Genomic DNA, 16,752 nt, shown 5'->3' with positions numbered 1-16,752 from the left:
TACCGTGCCCTGTCCCCAGAGGTGGAGTCTACAGAGACAGGCAGGTTTCCTTGAGCTGCTGTGAGCTCCACCCAGTTCGAGCTTCCCAGCAGCTTTGTTTACCTACTTAAGCCTCAGCAATGGCAGGCGCCCCTCCCCCAGCCTGGCTGCTGCCTTGCCGGTAGATCACAGACTGCTGTGCTAGCAATGAGGGAGGCTCCATGGGTGTGGGACCCTCCCGGCCAGGTGTGGGATATGATCTCCTGGTGTGCCTGTTTGCTTAAAGCGCAGTATTGGGGTGGGAGTTACCCGATTTTCCAGGTGTTGTGTGTCTCAGTTCCCCTGGCTAGGAAAAGGGATTCCCTTCCCCCTTGCGCTTTCCAGGTGAGGCAATGCCTCGCCCTGCTTCAGCTCTCGCTGGTCGGGCTGCAGCAGCTGACCAGCACCGATCGTCTGGCACTCCCCAGTGAGATGAATCCAGTACCTCAGTTGAAAATGCAGAAATCACCGGTCTTCTGTGTCGCTCGCGCTGGGAGTTGGAGACTGGAGCTGTTCCTATTCAGCCATCTTGCTCCGCCCCCAAAAATTTTCTCCCATTTTGTAGGTTCACTCTGATTGCCTGTTCACTCTGATGATAGTTTATTTTGCCATGCAGAAGCTCTTTAGTTTAATTAGATCCCATTTGTCTATTTTGGGTTTTGTTGCCATTGCTTTCGGTGTTTGAGTCATGAAGTCCTTGCTCATGCCTATGTCCTGAATGGTATTGCCTAGGTTTTCTTCTAGGGTTTTTATGGTTTTAGGTCTAACATTTAAGTCTTTAATCCATCTTGAAATAATTTTTGTACAAGGTGTAAGGAAGGAATCCAGTTTCAGTTTTCTACATATGGCTAGCCAGCTTTCCCAACACCATTTATTAGATAGGGAACTCTTTCCCCATTTCTTGTTTTTGTCAGGTTTGTCAAAGATCAGATGGTTGTAGATGTGTGGTGTTATTTCTGAAGCCTCTGTTCTGTTTCATTGGTCTATATATCTGTTTTGGTACCAGTACCATGCTGTTTTGGTTATTGTAGCCTTGTAGTATAGTTTGAAGTCAGGTTGCGTGATGCCTCCAGCTTTGTTCTTTTTGCTTAGGATTGTCTTGGCTATGTGGGCTCTTTTTTGGTTTGATATGAACTTTAAAGTAGATTTCTCTAATTTTGTGAAGAAAGTCATTGGTAGCTTTATGGGGATAGCATTGAATCTATAAATTACCTTGGGCAGCATGGCCATTTTCACGATATTGATTTTTCCTACCCATGAGCATGGAATGTTCTTCTGTTTGTTTGTGTCCTCTTTTATTTCATTGAGCAGTGGTTTGTAGGTCTCCTGAAGAGGTCCTTCTCATCCCTTGTAAGTTGGATTCCTAGGTATTTTATTCTCTTTGTAGTAATTGTGAATGGGAGTTCATTCATGATTTGGCTCTCTGTTTGTCTGTTAATAGTGTATAGGAATGCCTGTGATTTTTGCACATTGATTTTGTATCCTGAGACTTTGCTGAAGTTGCTTCTCAGCTTAAGCCGATTTGAGGCTGAGACGATGGGGTTTTCTAAATATACAATCATGTCATCTGCAAACAGGGACAATGTGACTTCCTCTTTTCCTAATCGAATACCCTTTATTTCTTTCTCTTGCCTGATTGCCCTGGTCAGAACTTCCAACACTATGTTGAATAGGAGTGGTGAGAGGGAGCATCCCTGTCTTGTGCCTGTTTTCAAAGGGAAAGCTTCCAGTTTTTGCCCATTCAGTATGATACTGGTTGTGGGTCTGTCATAAATAGCTCTTATTATTTTGAGATACGTTCCATCAATATCTAGTTTATTGAGAGTTTTTAGCATGAAGGGCTGTTGAATTTTGTTGAAGGCCTTTTCTGCATCTATTGAGATAATCATGTGGTTTTTGTCTTTGTTTCTGGATTATGTTTATTGATTTGCATATGTTGAACCAGCCTTGAATCCCAGGGAGGAAGTCAACTCGATCATAGTGGATAAGCTTTTTGATGTGCTGCTTGATCCGGTTTGTCAGTATTTTACTGAGGATTTTTGTATCGATGTTCATCAGGGATATTGGTCTAAAAATCTCTTTTTTTGTTGTGTCTCTGTCAGGCTTTGGTATCAGGATGATGCTAGCCTCATAAAATGAGTTAGGGAGGATTCCCTCTTTTTCTATTGATTGGAATAGTTTCAGAAGAAATGGTACCAGCTCCTCTTTGTACCTCTGATAGAATTAGGCTGTGAATCCATCTGGTCCTGGACTTTTTTTGGTTGGTAGGCTCTTAATTATTGCCTCAATTTCAGAGCCTGTTATTGGTCTATTCAGAGATTCAACTTATTCCTGGTTTAGTTTTGGGAGAGTGTATTTGTCCAGAAATTTATCCATTTCTTCTAGATTTTCTAGTTTATTTGTGTAGAGGTGTTTATAGTATTCTCTGATGGTAGTTTGTATTTCTGTGGGATCGGTGGACACACCACAAGATTTTAAAGAAAAAACTGTAAGCAGAATATGATCCTTGTGTCTTGCATCTGTATTTAATATCGCTGGAAAGTTACACAAGATCAATATAATAAGGACCATCTCCCAGAGAGAACAAAATGCGAAAGACACTGAATTTTCACTGCATCCCCTTTTGTGCCATTTGAACTTTATACAGTGTGGCTGTTAGTTTACCAATAAATGAATGAAATTTTAAAAAACATAAAGCAAATAGGAGCACAAAGAGAAAGTTATTGGTAAGCCCATAGATTCTAAATGTCATTTCTCACAGTCACCAACCCTGTCATTCAGATCATTTTGCAGAGGCCCAGGTCCAAGGGGTTTGTTTGCTCTTGCCCATTGTGCAGTGACCAAGGCTATTCAATCACCATCATCATCATTATTCCTGACCTTTTTTGAGTACTTACTATGATCAGTTGCAGTGCTGAGCCTTTTACATGTATTACCTTTTTTAATCCTGGTAACAACTCTATAATGTAGCTGTGACTATTACGAGTGAGTTGCCTAAAGTCACACACTTGATGAGAAAATGATAAAGCTATGATTAATACTTAGCTAATCACATTATAGAACCAACATTATTAACCATGGCATCCTACTGTCTTTAAGTAAGTAAGATATGGTTTATGACTTACGAGCCCAGGTCAGACTGACAGCTACAATGTCTGCTTTCCCAGGATCTGGGAAGAGTCCCGCTGAAAGCACATCCAAATGTAAAGGGTGAAATGTAAAGTGTGAAAGCACCCCTTTACATTTCAACAGAAGTTTCAGAATATTCAGGAACACACAGGCTGAATCACTGCACATGACCTCGAGCTTATTTATGCCTGCTGGAGGTGAAAGGCCTGTCCATGTCAGCTAAACAGAGAGAAGATAGAAGACTTATCTATTTATTTTGATAAATGTAAATGAATTATATTACTTGTCAAAATGTTATCAAGACCCCAGTGAAATGAGCAGTAGTGTTTTTCCCCCCCTTTCAGGGTGAAGGGAGTGAAGGGAGAGAGAAATGAATGTTCAAGACAGATTGCTTTGATTTGAAATGAAAACAAACAACTTTAGGGGAAAAAAAGGCTTTCATTATTTTGGAGACCTTGGCATTCTTGCAGATACATTCATGAATTAATCATTAAAACCCTGAAATGTGAAATAAATCATGTGGTTTTTTCAATGCCAGCCCACGATATAGGGGGCCTCAAACAGTTATTAAGACACAGTGCTTTAAAACTGCTACTGCCGACAATGACTTTTCTCTAGGAGTAAAGTGAATGAAGTGTGTGTGTGTGTGTGTGTGTGTGTGTGTGTAAGGCAGTCCTGCGGTCCCAGGCTGGAAGTGTGTGCGAGCCAGTTCCAACCGTGTGTCACCACATATTAGCACTATTTAATATCTGCTAATGGAATGGCTCTGTCTGCCGTCGACAGCAGGATCAAAAGAGGGCCATGCAGCTTTTAAATTATTAGCACTAATTAGGCAAATCAAAGAGGAGGAGGGCAGAGAGACCAGAGAATGCATTAGAATGAAAGCAAGGGGATCGCTACCTACCTCACACTGTCAAGATCCAGCTACCAAACAGCCAATTAGTGCTGAAGACCCTTCCGGAGCAACGGAAGAATGAGCAGGTCTGCCCCAAGTAGAAGCAGGATGGCTTCATTACTGTGACTCCGAATTAAAATGTAAAGGTTGCTGATCATTGCATAATTAAATAAGGTGGCAGGCACCCACTATCCAGGAGTTTCCAGGGTTCCTTTATTAAAGTCACCTTCTCGGCTTCCGCAATGGGCCTCCCACAGGCAGGCCTGGAGCTGTCCGTAGTCCTGACAAACATACTGACTTCTTAAAAGGCCTGTTAGAGCCAAAACGCTTCGAGGGGTCTTTCTTCCTAACTACCCCATTACCACCACCCCATTACCAATCCCGAGGATCATTCTGCTTTTCTTTAGAACCCACTTTCCAACTAATTTGTCAAGAAAAAGATGGGGAGTGGAGAGTGAAAAAAAGACCAAGCCTAATTAACTCCCAGTCACTGCAATCTAAATATAAAGTTACTGAAACTGAGGTTGTCCCCTGTTGATGTAACCTTTATCCCTCTTCTTTTTTACCTGCTAGGAAGAAGCACAATTTTCTTGAGTTTGATCGGGACCTAATCCGAGGCCGCTGATCACAACGCCGTATTCAGATGCTTTGCAGGTGTGCAAGATAGCAGGGCAATGGGCCTAATACACCTGGTCCCAGACCAGGAAAGAAACATCTTTTTACCTCAGAGGCTGGGTGTGATGAGTTCCTGGGAGGTCTTGCTAGGAGAGCCTTATCTTCTCAGAACTGTGGAGTGACTCGATTTTAATTTTGCTCCTTCAGTCCTTTTTTACATATGCTTTTTCTTCTCTGTATCTTTTATCTTGTTTCCTCTCGTTCCTTTATTTTCCCTTCTATCCTTTCTGTTCTCTCATATTTCTAGTTCCTCTTCTCTTTCTTTCTCTCAGCTCTCTTCTTTCTCGGTCCCTATTTCTCCCTCTTCTTTTGAAAACCAAACTTTAAGAAGAAATAGGATTCGATTTATTTAAACCTTTGAGTTTGGTATGGGACTCAGCTTATTCACTGGGAATGTGCCTCATACTCAGGAACCGAATCCCCGTAAATCTTACCAATCAATTACATTGTTACACTCCTTCTATCTTGGAACTTGAAAAAAGTAATTTAGGACACTATCAAACCACCGCTAGGTACTTATTTTAAAAACATATGGATAAGCGTTCTAGAAAACAAGAGAAAAATAAGAAAGAAAAAAGCAGTGTATGTTTGTCCACAGCCTTGAGTTTGATTCCTGTTTTGTTACTGCAGGAAAGATGTCCTATTTCAGAGCAGGGTGGATGGGAGGGCAGCCATGGTGTCACACTGGAATTCAACCCATGTGGAGGTTGAAGAAAACGGGTCTAGACAGTGGAGAGGTGAAGGTGGAACATGAAGAGCCCCGCAGGAGACCAGCTATGTTTTCCTCCAGTCTCCTCAACTTGGCTCAGCAGGCTGCTTCAACTCCATTCCAGATGCAAGTTAAAGTCAAAGAGGAAAAAATGGTCCTGACCTCAACATGCAAACAGGAAAGATACCAGTGCAACTTCTCTAGTGTGACCTGTGCAGCTCACATGGCGTCATGGCGACAGTGGTGCAGGGACAGGTGGTCAGAACCAGAAAAGCTGCGGTTGCAGTCCGTGCACTGGAAAGACTTGATGCCTGTGCCCGCAGAAATGGCTAGTGAGCTCAAATGAATGAGTGAATTTCCAGAAGCAGCCATCCCAGGTCCTTTTATAAATCTTCTCTCCTATATGAATTCTGTGGTGAGCTTTCAGGTGAGAACTTCTGGAGTACACTTTGCTGCATCCTGCAAAGTTACATTGGTGCATCCATCTTCTCCTTAAGTCAAGCGACTCCTCCCTGCATTTAGTCCATTGCTGCTGGTTCTTGCTGTAGTCCCTGCAGACTCTGTGAGGCTGAGGATCCACTCTTAATTACACTCTCCTCATTGTCACTTGGAATCTCCAGTGGAGACATGGAATGGGGTCAACATTCACTGATCCAGCATTTGTACCATCTCCTCCAGTGAGTGGGACTGTAATGGTTGCAGGCCCCTCATTTGCAGGCAAAGTAGTATACACCATGGGCAGAGACTGCACCACCACTGGGATGGCATTCAGGTCACCCATCTTACTTGGAAGACAGACTGAGGGGATGCTGTGAACAACATGTAAGATCTGCTAGCCACCAGTGCCCTGAGAGGGAGTCAGGACAGAGCCTGTGGTCAGAATAGGAGGAATGTTTGCTGATGTTGAAGTGAACACCACAAGGGTCTGGGGAGCAGACTGTGGCTTGGGAGGATGTTCTGGAGCTTGCAGCATGCTAACAGGCTGGAGAGGAGCCTTGGGCTTGTGAGAGGAGAAGTCAACTGGTTCCACTGGGGACAGACTGAAATCACTCACCAAAAGCTCTTCTGGGGTCTCAAACCTGATGTCATTAAACAATGCTGGGTTCTCCATGGGGTTGGCATCCAGAAGTGGTGGAGAAGTCATATTATTTATGCTTCTATCTCAGGGGGATCTCTGCTCTGAACACGGCCAGTGATGGACCTGAATACCTGCATTGAACCACCTTCTGAATTAAGTTGCACCTCCAAGTTGTTTATGAGTTGAGCCATATCAACCATGTCACTAGCTGAGGACTCCTGAAGTGTCCAGAACTCATACAGTCCTCAGGAAGGCTCATACTCCTGAGCTAATTGCAAGAGAGCTGTTCTCCTCACACTTGCCCGAATTTGACATCGCACAGGGCAATGCCGTCTCGTCTTCCCTTTCTTACCCCCACCATCTCTTCTTTTTCTCCTGATTGAACACAAAGTTGAGGCAGAGAAGGAAACTTTCAAGACAGAAACCCATGAGGAGCTACCACAAGATCCCTTCACCTCCACCATTGCTGCCGCACACCCCAGTGCCTTCCAGAGTAGGTGGAATGACTCTTTCTCTCTATTTCTCCCTTTTAAAAAAATTCTGTCACTCATCACATTATCACTATAACTACAGAAAACATGAAGTTTTCATTCACTCACTCTTTGATTTTTTTCTATAGACTCCTTGGTTTAGCTAAATTTTTTGGAATGGTCCAAATTACCACTTTCTCTTCCAGAAATCCTAAAGAAAGACTGGAATGATATTTTAAAGGAGAGTTGGGTCGTTGGGAGTCATGACAGGAAGTAAGTGTATGAGTTAGTGTAGGCTGGGCTGCAGTAACAAACAGACCCAATCATGTAATGGTTCAAAACGGTAGATTTTATCTCTTTCTCACACAATAGCCCAAGGTAGGCCCAGGTTGGTGAGTGGTCTCTTCCCCACGCAGTTACTCAAAGACACAGGTTAAGAGTGGCTCTGACATCTTCAATGAATGTCTCCCAAGATGGACAACAGGGGAAACAAGCATAAGTAGGAGATTTTTAAGAACCAGACCTGGAAGTGCCGTAACCAACTTCCACTCATGCTCCATTGGCCAGAATTCAGTCATCTGCCACATAGAAATGTAAAGGATGTTAAGAAATATATTAAACCATGTGTCATAAAAACCAGAACCTGATACTGGCGACCATTTAGCAATCTTTGCCAAACGAGACATAGGAAAGATACGGTGAAGAAAGCCATAGGCAAAAAAGTGAAGAACCAAGAGCTGTGTCCACACAACAGCAGACATGCAAGTCTTGGCACAGAACTTGTACCTGGAAAAGGGTAGGAGACTTGGTTAGACAGCTCGGGGCCACTTCTGGCCAATCAAGGTGCTCTCCACGGTGCACCCCACCTACTGGAATGTCACTGTAGTGCAGGGATTCAGGGCATAGGATTTGGTTTCTGAGTCAGACAGGTATGGGAGGAAATCCAGATCCCCCTCTTTCTAGATATGTGATCTTGAATAAGATATTTATGTGAGCCTCGGTTTCATCATCTATAAAATGAGAGAAAAATAATGCTTGCCTTATTTGATATCTCTGAAGATTACACAATATAAAAGATGCAAAATTCTTAGCACAGTATCTGGCACATAGCAGGTACTCAATAGATGGTAATTATTGACACTGTTTGACCATGCTCACCACTGCTACCCTGCTATTGTTCTTGGAGTTTTTTCTATCTACAATGGCTGCTCCCTACATATTTCCCCACCTGTTCCAAGTCCCATCTGCTTCAGAAAATATATTTCATTTCCGATGACCTGCTTTAAGTCTATGCAACCCGATTGAACACTTTATTATCACAGTCTTCCCACTATGAATGCAAGCTCCATGAGGGTTCAGGGTATTATTTATCCCATTTATTTGCTGTATCCCAGAGCCTAGCACACTGTTTGGCATATAACAGGTGTTCAACTATCACATTCGCTAAGTATATATTCAATGAATATGAGATATACCCATGCCAAAGAGCCTTATTCAGTACCCTCTATAGGTACAGAATTATATAGCTTTGGGGTTATTCTCTAATTTTCTAAGTCAGTTAGTTTTGTCTTCCTGGTGAAATTGAATTCACAGTAGCCAGAGTGATCTTTTTAAAATGTAAATTGGATCCTTTCATTCCTGTGCTTGACCCTCTCCAGTGACTTCTCACCTCCTTAGAATAAAATGCAGACTCCTCACTGCTACCTGTGGGTCCCTGCAAGACCTGGCCCTGCTGTCCTCTCTCCTTTCACTCCTCTTTCCTCAAGAATCATTGTGCTTGAACTACATGGGCCATTTTTCTATACCTTTAATACACCAAGCTTGTTCCCATCTCACAGTCATTCCCCATTCCTGAGACACTTCCCCCAAGTACATTCTCAAAGCTTGGTCCTCCCCATTATTCAGGTCCCAACATCACTCTTTCTGACAGGCCTTCACTATCAACACTGTATGAAGTGGTTCTCCTTCCATCACTCACTGCCTTTGGTTGGATTCTCTGAAACCCATATTCTGAGTTAGACAGCTGTTTGCAGGAAGCCTCTAGGGACTGCCTTTGGGATTAGCACCTACAGGGGAGTGAAGGAAGTAGAACCAAGCAGAGGGAGGAGTTAAGCTGAGATGTATGACAATGAAGGCCTCCACTGATCCCACTGGGAGCTTGGAGTTGGATGGGGCTCTGTAGAGTTGCCCCTCTTTTATTTCACTTCATAGCACACTTCTCACTTTCTATAATTATCCTGTTAGTTTTTTTCACGTATGCTGTCTGTCTCTGGCCTCATAATAGAAGCTTCATGGGAGTGGGAAATCATTTGGCATTTTCACTCCCATATCCCAGCACCTAGTACAATGCCTGCCTCATAGTAGGCGCTCAATCTGTGTTTGCTGAATACATGAATGGGTGGATGACTGAATATGAATGGTAGAGTTGTTAAGTTCCCAAAGGCAGGCCCTGTTTCCTGCTGTTCTTGAAGCAGTGACTCCCTGGATATTTGACTGGCGTCACCTGCCACCTCCCATCCCCTCTAACCAGCCACTTGTGACTCTCCAAATGAGAGAGGCCTCCCTAACACAATCGCAGGCTATTTTTAGTCTGTTTTTTCCTCTCTGGTCTGTTGTAGTGGTGAGAAGAGGCTGGCTACCTGGGACTTGCAGTAGCTCTAAATAAAACCAATCTTCCTCTCTCTGAAAAACCCTAGGAGGTGTCCTCTGTGCCAGGCTACAGGGCGACAACCACCCAGGCTGTGTTTACTGAGAGCTCTGTGATTACATTTTTTAGTTTTCTGGCTGGAGGTACCTGTGGAAGTGATTATGGAGGTACACACAGGAGCTGGAGTCTCTCCTCCCTCCCGCAGAAACACAAACATAAGCTTTTCCCTCTTCTTCGATGGGCTGTCTTCTCTCATTAGACGGCTTTCTAGGCCATAGAAGATTCTCTGGGGCTGACTCTAAGGGGCCTCTTTCAGCTAATTAGATTGCAGACTGGAAGGCGGACTGTGGACTCCTTTAATAATCTTCTATTCAGGGCTTCACATGCTCATCTAGTTTGAACGTTGGGGAGGAAATTATTTTCTTCTGAAACAGTGAGAGACAGCAAGAAAGAGTGTTTGAGGAAACAGGTTTTCTCCTTGAGATTCTACAAGCACAAAGGACAGATGTAATGATGCTCTTCCATGGATGCTTTACAGAGGTCTGCTGTGTGGCTTGGAAAGGCAGTCCTGAATCACCAAACATAACCTTTCTCAATAACGAGGCACTCTCCTGATTCCCTTGAGAAGAAAGGATGGAAGGAGTCACCATCCCCTTTACAGGTAAGGAGAAGACTTCAAGAAGCAGACGACTTCCATGGCTCTGAAATCCAAGTGGCCACACCCCTTACTAGCTGTGCAACCTGTCTTACAAATTTATGGAGCAGAGATTTAGAATACCATGGGTTTTAATTCCAGCTCTACCACTGTGTTACAGCCCTGTGTTCTTGAACAAATTACTTAATTTTATTAACTTTAGTGCCCTCTTCTCCTTCCAGGTGTGTTCAGAGAATTCAATTTGAAAACAAGTATAAGCTATGTGCAGAGGTACACACCTGTAGCCCTGAGCTTAAGAATTCAAGGTCTATATACCCAAAGGATTATAAATTATGCTGCTATAAGGACACATGCACACGTATGTTTATTGCAGCACTATTCACAATAGCAAAGACTTGGAATCAACCCAAATGTCCATCAGTGACAGATTGGATTAAGAAAATGTGGCACATATACACCATGGAATACTATGCAGCCATAAAAAAGGATGAGTTTGTGTCCTTTGTAGGGACATGGATGCAGCTGGAAACCATCATTCTTAGCAAACTATCACAAGAACAGAAAACCAAACACCGCATGTTCTCACTCATAGGTGGGAACTGAACAATGAGATCACTTGGACTCGGGAAGGGGAACATCACACACCGGGGCCTATCATGGGGAGGGGGGAGGGGGGAGGGATTGCATTGGGAGTTATACCTGATGTAAATGACGAGTTGATGGGTGCAGCACACCAACATGGCACAAGTATACATATGTAGCAAACCTGCACGTTGTGCACATGTACCCTACAACTTGAAGTTTAATAATAATAAATAAATTTTAAAAAAAAAAGAAAATGTGAAAAAAAAAAAAAAAAAAAAAGAATTCAAGGTCAGCCCTGGCAACATAGGAAGAATCTGTCTCGAAAGGAAGGAAGGTAGGAAGGAAGGAAGGAAGGAAGGAAGGAAGGAAGGAAGGAAGGAAGGAAGGAAGGGAAAGAAGAAAGAAAGAAGGAAGGAAAGAGAAAGAAAGGAAGAAAGAGAGAGAGAGAAAGAGAGAAAGAAAGAAAGAGAGAAAGAAAGAAAGAAAGAAAGAAAGAAAGAAAGAAAGAAAGAAAGAAAGAAAGAAAGAAAGAAAGAAAGAAAGAAAGAAAGAAAGAAAGAAAGAAAGAAAGGAAGGAAGGGAGGGAGGGAGGAAATGTAAAGTGTTTAGCATGGTGCCTGCCACATTGCAAATGTTCAGTAAATAGTAGCTAATATTATTATAGCCTCAACCTGTAAACGGGGATGTTAATAGAATTTGCCTCCTAGGTTGATTGTAAGGGTTAAGTGAGATGACGTGTGTAGTGATTTAAACAGTGCCTGGCATAGTATGTGTCTTAGTCAGCTCGGGCTGCCATAACAAAATATTATAGACTGGGTGCCTTAAACGACAGAAATTTATTTTCTCATAGTTCCAGAAGTTGGAAACTCCAAGATCAAGGTTACAGCAAAGTTCAGTTTCTGTGAGGTCTCTCTTTCCGGCTTGCACATAGCAACTTCTCACTGTGTCCTAACATGACGGAGAGAGAGAATGAGCTCTCCAGTGTCTCATACTCTAATAACACAAATCCTATCAGATCAGGGCCCCAACCTTATGACCTCATTTAAACTTCATTACCTCCTAAAAACCCCATCTCCAGATATAGTCACATTGGGGGTTAGGGCTTCAACATATGAATTTAAGGGGGATGGAATTCAGTTCATAGCAGTATGTACTCAATAAACTCTGGCTGCTATGATTATTATCAGTATTGCTCAAAGAAGTACATGGCTATGCTGGAATCAAACTGATATCTTAAGTCTGACATTTCAGTGGTCTTTCCACACCTTCGGAATCATTGCACCAACTTCCAGCAAATACCTTCTACTGCTCAGAACCATGCTTGCTTCCTTTCGGCTGAAGCTGACACTATTGGAGCTCCATCCAAATTCCTACAGATCCATTTTTTCAGGTCTGCACCCCCAGATTAGATGTTCTTCTGACTACAATGGCCTGTGCCTGCACCTCTTCTTTCAAGGACCGCCTTTGGGCTACTGGGGCTTTTTTCTGTGCTCAGGCAGAGAGTTGTGACTTCCTGGGAGCTTACTTCCCCCCACCCCAAAAAAAAAAAAACTTAGACAAATTAAATTTAATTCAGTTTAATTGAACAAAGAAGGAGTCATGAGTCAGGCATCCCCCAAACCAGAACAGGTTCAGAGAGGTCCCAGTGTAGCCATGTGACAGAAGAAAATTTATGGACAGAAAAAGGAAAGTGGCGCTCAGAAAACGGAAGTGAGGTACAGAAACAGCTGGATTGGTTGTAGCCCAGTGATTGCCTCACTTGAACACAGTTTGAACAGTTGAACCCCTTTGATTGGCCAAAACTCGAAGACTGGCACAAGAATAGGTTACAGTCTGTTTACCCATTCAGTTAGGTTAAGTTCACTGTGTATGGAGAAATCTTTGGACTGAACTTAGAATCTGTAAGGAGGAAGCTTTAGGCCAAACTTAATACCCTGTTTTCAAGACAACTTTGAGGTGTAATTTACACTCCAGACATCCCCTTCAGGATCAAACAGAAGCCACCTTCCACAGCACTTTGTCTAAAATTGCACTCTTGCTTGGCAGCCTTTCCTCGCTGGACCTACCTCCCCTTCCCTTACCAGTTCCTCTAGGAGCACTTCCTTGATAAATCACTTGCACTCAAGTCCTCATCTCAGAATCTGCTTCTGGGGAACATGGTCAAGACATCAGCTCAATTGTCGGTCCCTCTAGGACACTGTCCCTGGCCCTCTAAGCACTTTTACCTGTTTTAACCTAGTAATTCTTCATGACAAACCCATGGGCCAGTGCTTCAATGATCTCCATTCTGCAGATAAGAAAACATGATCTAAAGAAAGGTCAAGTAGCTTGCCCAACATCACACAGCTGGTGAATGGCACAGGTATATAGTGACCATACTGCTTTCCTGTCATTCTCTCACCTCACTCATTGCCTAGATGACAGCTCTTTAGGGAAGGAACTATTGTTGCTCCTGTTGGCACCCTAGCACTTTACTTACAAGGTAGCATCCATCAGGGAATCAGGAAATACTGAATGAGGGAACTAATTAATTAATTAATGACCTGTGCACTTGTTCAGCAGCTGCCTGGATCTTCCAGATAGGGCAGGTCATTCATTCACCTGCCCAGGGATCCCTTCTCATGTTATTCTCCCTGAGCCTCAAAGATGGGCATTACCAGTGGCATTCACTCTCAGCACCAAAACCTTCAGAGAGTTGTTTTTTTTGTTTTGTTTTGTTTTGTTTTGTTTTTTAATACTTTAAGTTCTAGGGTACATGTGCACAACGTGCAGGTTTGTTACATATGTATACATGTGCCATGTTGGTGTGCTGCACCCATCAACTCATCAGCACCCATCAACTCCTCATTTACATCAGGTATAACTCCCAATGCAATCCCTCCCCTCTCCCCCCTCCCCATAATAGGCCCCGGTGTGTGATGTTCCCCTTACCGAGTCCAAGTGATCCCATTGTTCAGTTCCCACCTATGAGTGAGAACATGCTGTGTTTGGTTTTCTGTTCTTGCGATAGTTTGCTGAGAATGATGGTTTCCAGCTGCATCCATGTCCCTACAAAGGACACAAACTCATCCTTTTTTATGGCTGCATAGTATTCCATGGTGTATGTGTGCCACATTTTCTTAATCCAGTCTGTCACTGATGGACATTTGGGTTGATTCCAAGTCTTTGCTATTGTGAATAGTGCCGCAATGGACATACATGTGCATGTGTCTTTATAGCAGCATGATTTATAATCCTTTGGGTATATACCCAGTAATGGGATGGCTGGGTCATATGGTACTTCTAGTTCTAGATCCTTGAGGAATCGCCATACTGTTTTCCATAATGGTTGAACTAGTTTACACTCCCACCAACAGTGTAAAAGTGTTCCTATTTCTCCACATCCTCTCCAGCACCTGTTGTTTCCTGACTTTTTAATGATTGCCATTCTAACTGGTGTGAGGTGGTATCTTGTTCATATCCTTTGCCCACTTTTTGATGGGGTTGATTGTTTTTTTCTTGTAAATTTGTTTGAGTTCTTTGTAGTTTCTGGATATTAGCCCTTTGTCAGATGAGTAGATTGCAAAAATTTTCTCCCATTCTGTAAGTTGCCTGTTCACTCTGATGGTAGCTTCTTTTGCTGTGCAGAAACTCTTTAGTTTAATTAGATCCCATTTGTCTATTTTGGATTTTGTTGCCGTTGCTTTTGGTGTTTTAGACATGAAGTCCTTGCCCATGCCTATGTCCTGAATGGTACTACCTAGGTTTTCCTCTAGGGTTTTTATGGTATTAGATTTAACATTTAAGTCTCTAATCCATCTAGAATTAATTTTCGTAAAAGGAGTAAGGAAAGGATCCAGTTTCAGCTTTCTACATATGGCTAGCCAATTTTCCCAGCACCATTTATTAAATAGGGAATCCTTTTCCCATTTCTTGTTTCTCTCAGGTTTATCAAAGATCAGATGGCTGTAGATGTGTGGTATTATTTCTGAGGACTCTGTTCTGTTCCATTGGTCTATATCTCTGTTTTGGTACCAGTACCATGCTGTTTTGGTTACTGTAGCTTTGTAGTATAGTTTGAAGTCAGGTAGCGTGATGCCTCCAGCTTTGTTCTTTTGACTTAGGATTGTCTTGGCAATGAGGGCTCTTTTTTGGTTCCATATGAACTTTAAAGCAGTTTTTTCCAATTCTGTGAAGAAAGTCATTGGTAGCTTGATGGGGATGGCATTGAATCTATAAATTACCTTGGGCAGTATGGCCATTTTCACAGTATTGATTCTTCCTATCCATGAGCATGGTATGTTCTTCCATTTGTTTGCATCCTCTTTTATTTCACTGAGTAGTGTTTTGTAGTTCTCCTTGAAGAGGTCCTTTACATCACTTGTAAGTTGGATTCCTAGGTATTTTATTCTCTTTGTAGTAATTGTGAATGTAAGTTCATTCATGATTTGGCTCTCTGTCTGTTACTGGTGTATAAGAATGCTTGTGATTTTTGCACATTAATTTTGTATCCTGAGACTTTGCTGAAGTTTCTTATCAGCTTAAGGAGATTTTGGGCTGAGATGATGGGGTTTTCTAAATATACAATCATATCATCTGCAAACAGGGACAATTTGACTTCTTCTTTTCCTAACTGAATACCCCTTATTTCTTTCTCTTGCCTGATTGCCCTAGCCAGAACTTCCAACACTATGTTGAATAGGAGTGGTGAGAGAGGGCATCCCTGTCTTGTGCCAGTTTTCAAAGGGAACGCTTCCAGTTTTTGCCCATTCAGTATGATATTGGCTGTGTGTTTGTCATAAATAGCTCTTATTATTTTGAGATACGTTCCATCAATACCTCGTTTATTGAGAATTTTTAGCATGAAGGGCTGTTGAACTTTGTCAAAGGCCTTTTCTGCATCTATTGAGATAATCTTGTGGTTTTCATCTTTGGTTCTGTTTATATGCTGGATTACGTTTATTGATTTGTATATGTTGAACCAGCCTTGCATCCCAGGGATGAAGCCCACTTGATCATGGTGGATAAGCTTTTTAATGTGCTGCTGGATCCGGTTTGCCAGTATTTTATTGAGGATTTTTGTATCGATGTTCAACAGGGATATTGGTCTAAAATTCTCTTTTTTTGTTGTGTCTCTGCCAGGCTTTGCTATCAGGATGATGTTGGCCTCATAAAATGAGTTAGAGAGGTTTCCCTCTTTTTCTATTGATTGGATTAGTTTCAGAAGGAATGGTACCAGCTCCTCCTTGTACCTCTGGTAGAATTCAGCTGTGAATCCATCTGGTCCTGGACTTTTTTTGGTTGGTAGGCTATTAATCATTGCCTCAATTTCAGAGCCTGCTATTGGTCTATTCAGGGATTCAACTTCTTTCTGGGTTAGTCTGGGGAGAGTGTAAGTGTCCAGGAAATTATCCATTTCTTCTAGATTTTTTAGTTTATTTGTGTACAGGTGTTTATAATATTCTCTGATGGTAGTTTGTATTTCTGTAGGGTTGGTGGTGATATCCCCTTTATCATTTTTTATTGTGTCTATTTGATTCTTCTCTCTTTACTTCTTTATTAGTCTTGCTAGCGGTCTATCAATTTTGTTGATCTTTTCAAAAAACCAACTCCTGGATTCACTGATTTTTTGGAGGGTTTTTTGTGTCTCTATCTCCTGCAGTTCTGCTCTGATCTTAGTTATTTCTTGCCTTCTGCTAGCTTTTGAATGTGTTTGCTCTTGCTTCGCTAGTTGTTTTAATTGTGATGTTAGAGCGCTGATTTTAGATCTTTCCTGCTTTCTCTTGTGGGCATTTAGTGCTATAAATTTCCCTCTACACACTGCTATAAATGTGTCCCAGAGATTCTGGTATGTTGTATCTTTGTTCTCATTGGTTTCAAAGAACATCTTTATTTCTGCCTTCATTTTGTTA

At 42.3% G+C, this 16,752-nt stretch overlaps 1 long non-coding RNA gene and 1 pseudogene across 1 annotated transcript in view; both read right to left on the bottom strand.

Annotated features, from left to right (window-relative positions):
- The window catches only part of LOC140711672 (uncharacterized), a 130,602-nt gene that overhangs the window by 15,494 nt on the left and 98,356 nt on the right, over positions 1–16,752 (bottom strand). The window lies entirely within an intron of this gene.
- Positions 5,646–7,102, bottom strand: LOC103232473 (Krueppel-like factor 8 pseudogene; annotated as a pseudogene).

The sequence above is a fragment of the Chlorocebus sabaeus genome, chromosome 5, assembly GCF_047675955.1.
Source record: "Chlorocebus sabaeus isolate Y175 chromosome 5, mChlSab1.0.hap1, whole genome shotgun sequence".
In the NCBI taxonomy this organism is placed as follows: domain Eukaryota; kingdom Metazoa; phylum Chordata; class Mammalia; order Primates; family Cercopithecidae; genus Chlorocebus; species Chlorocebus sabaeus.
Note: the sequence above shows the minus strand (reverse complement) of the source record. Positions and strands in the feature narration are given on the sequence as shown.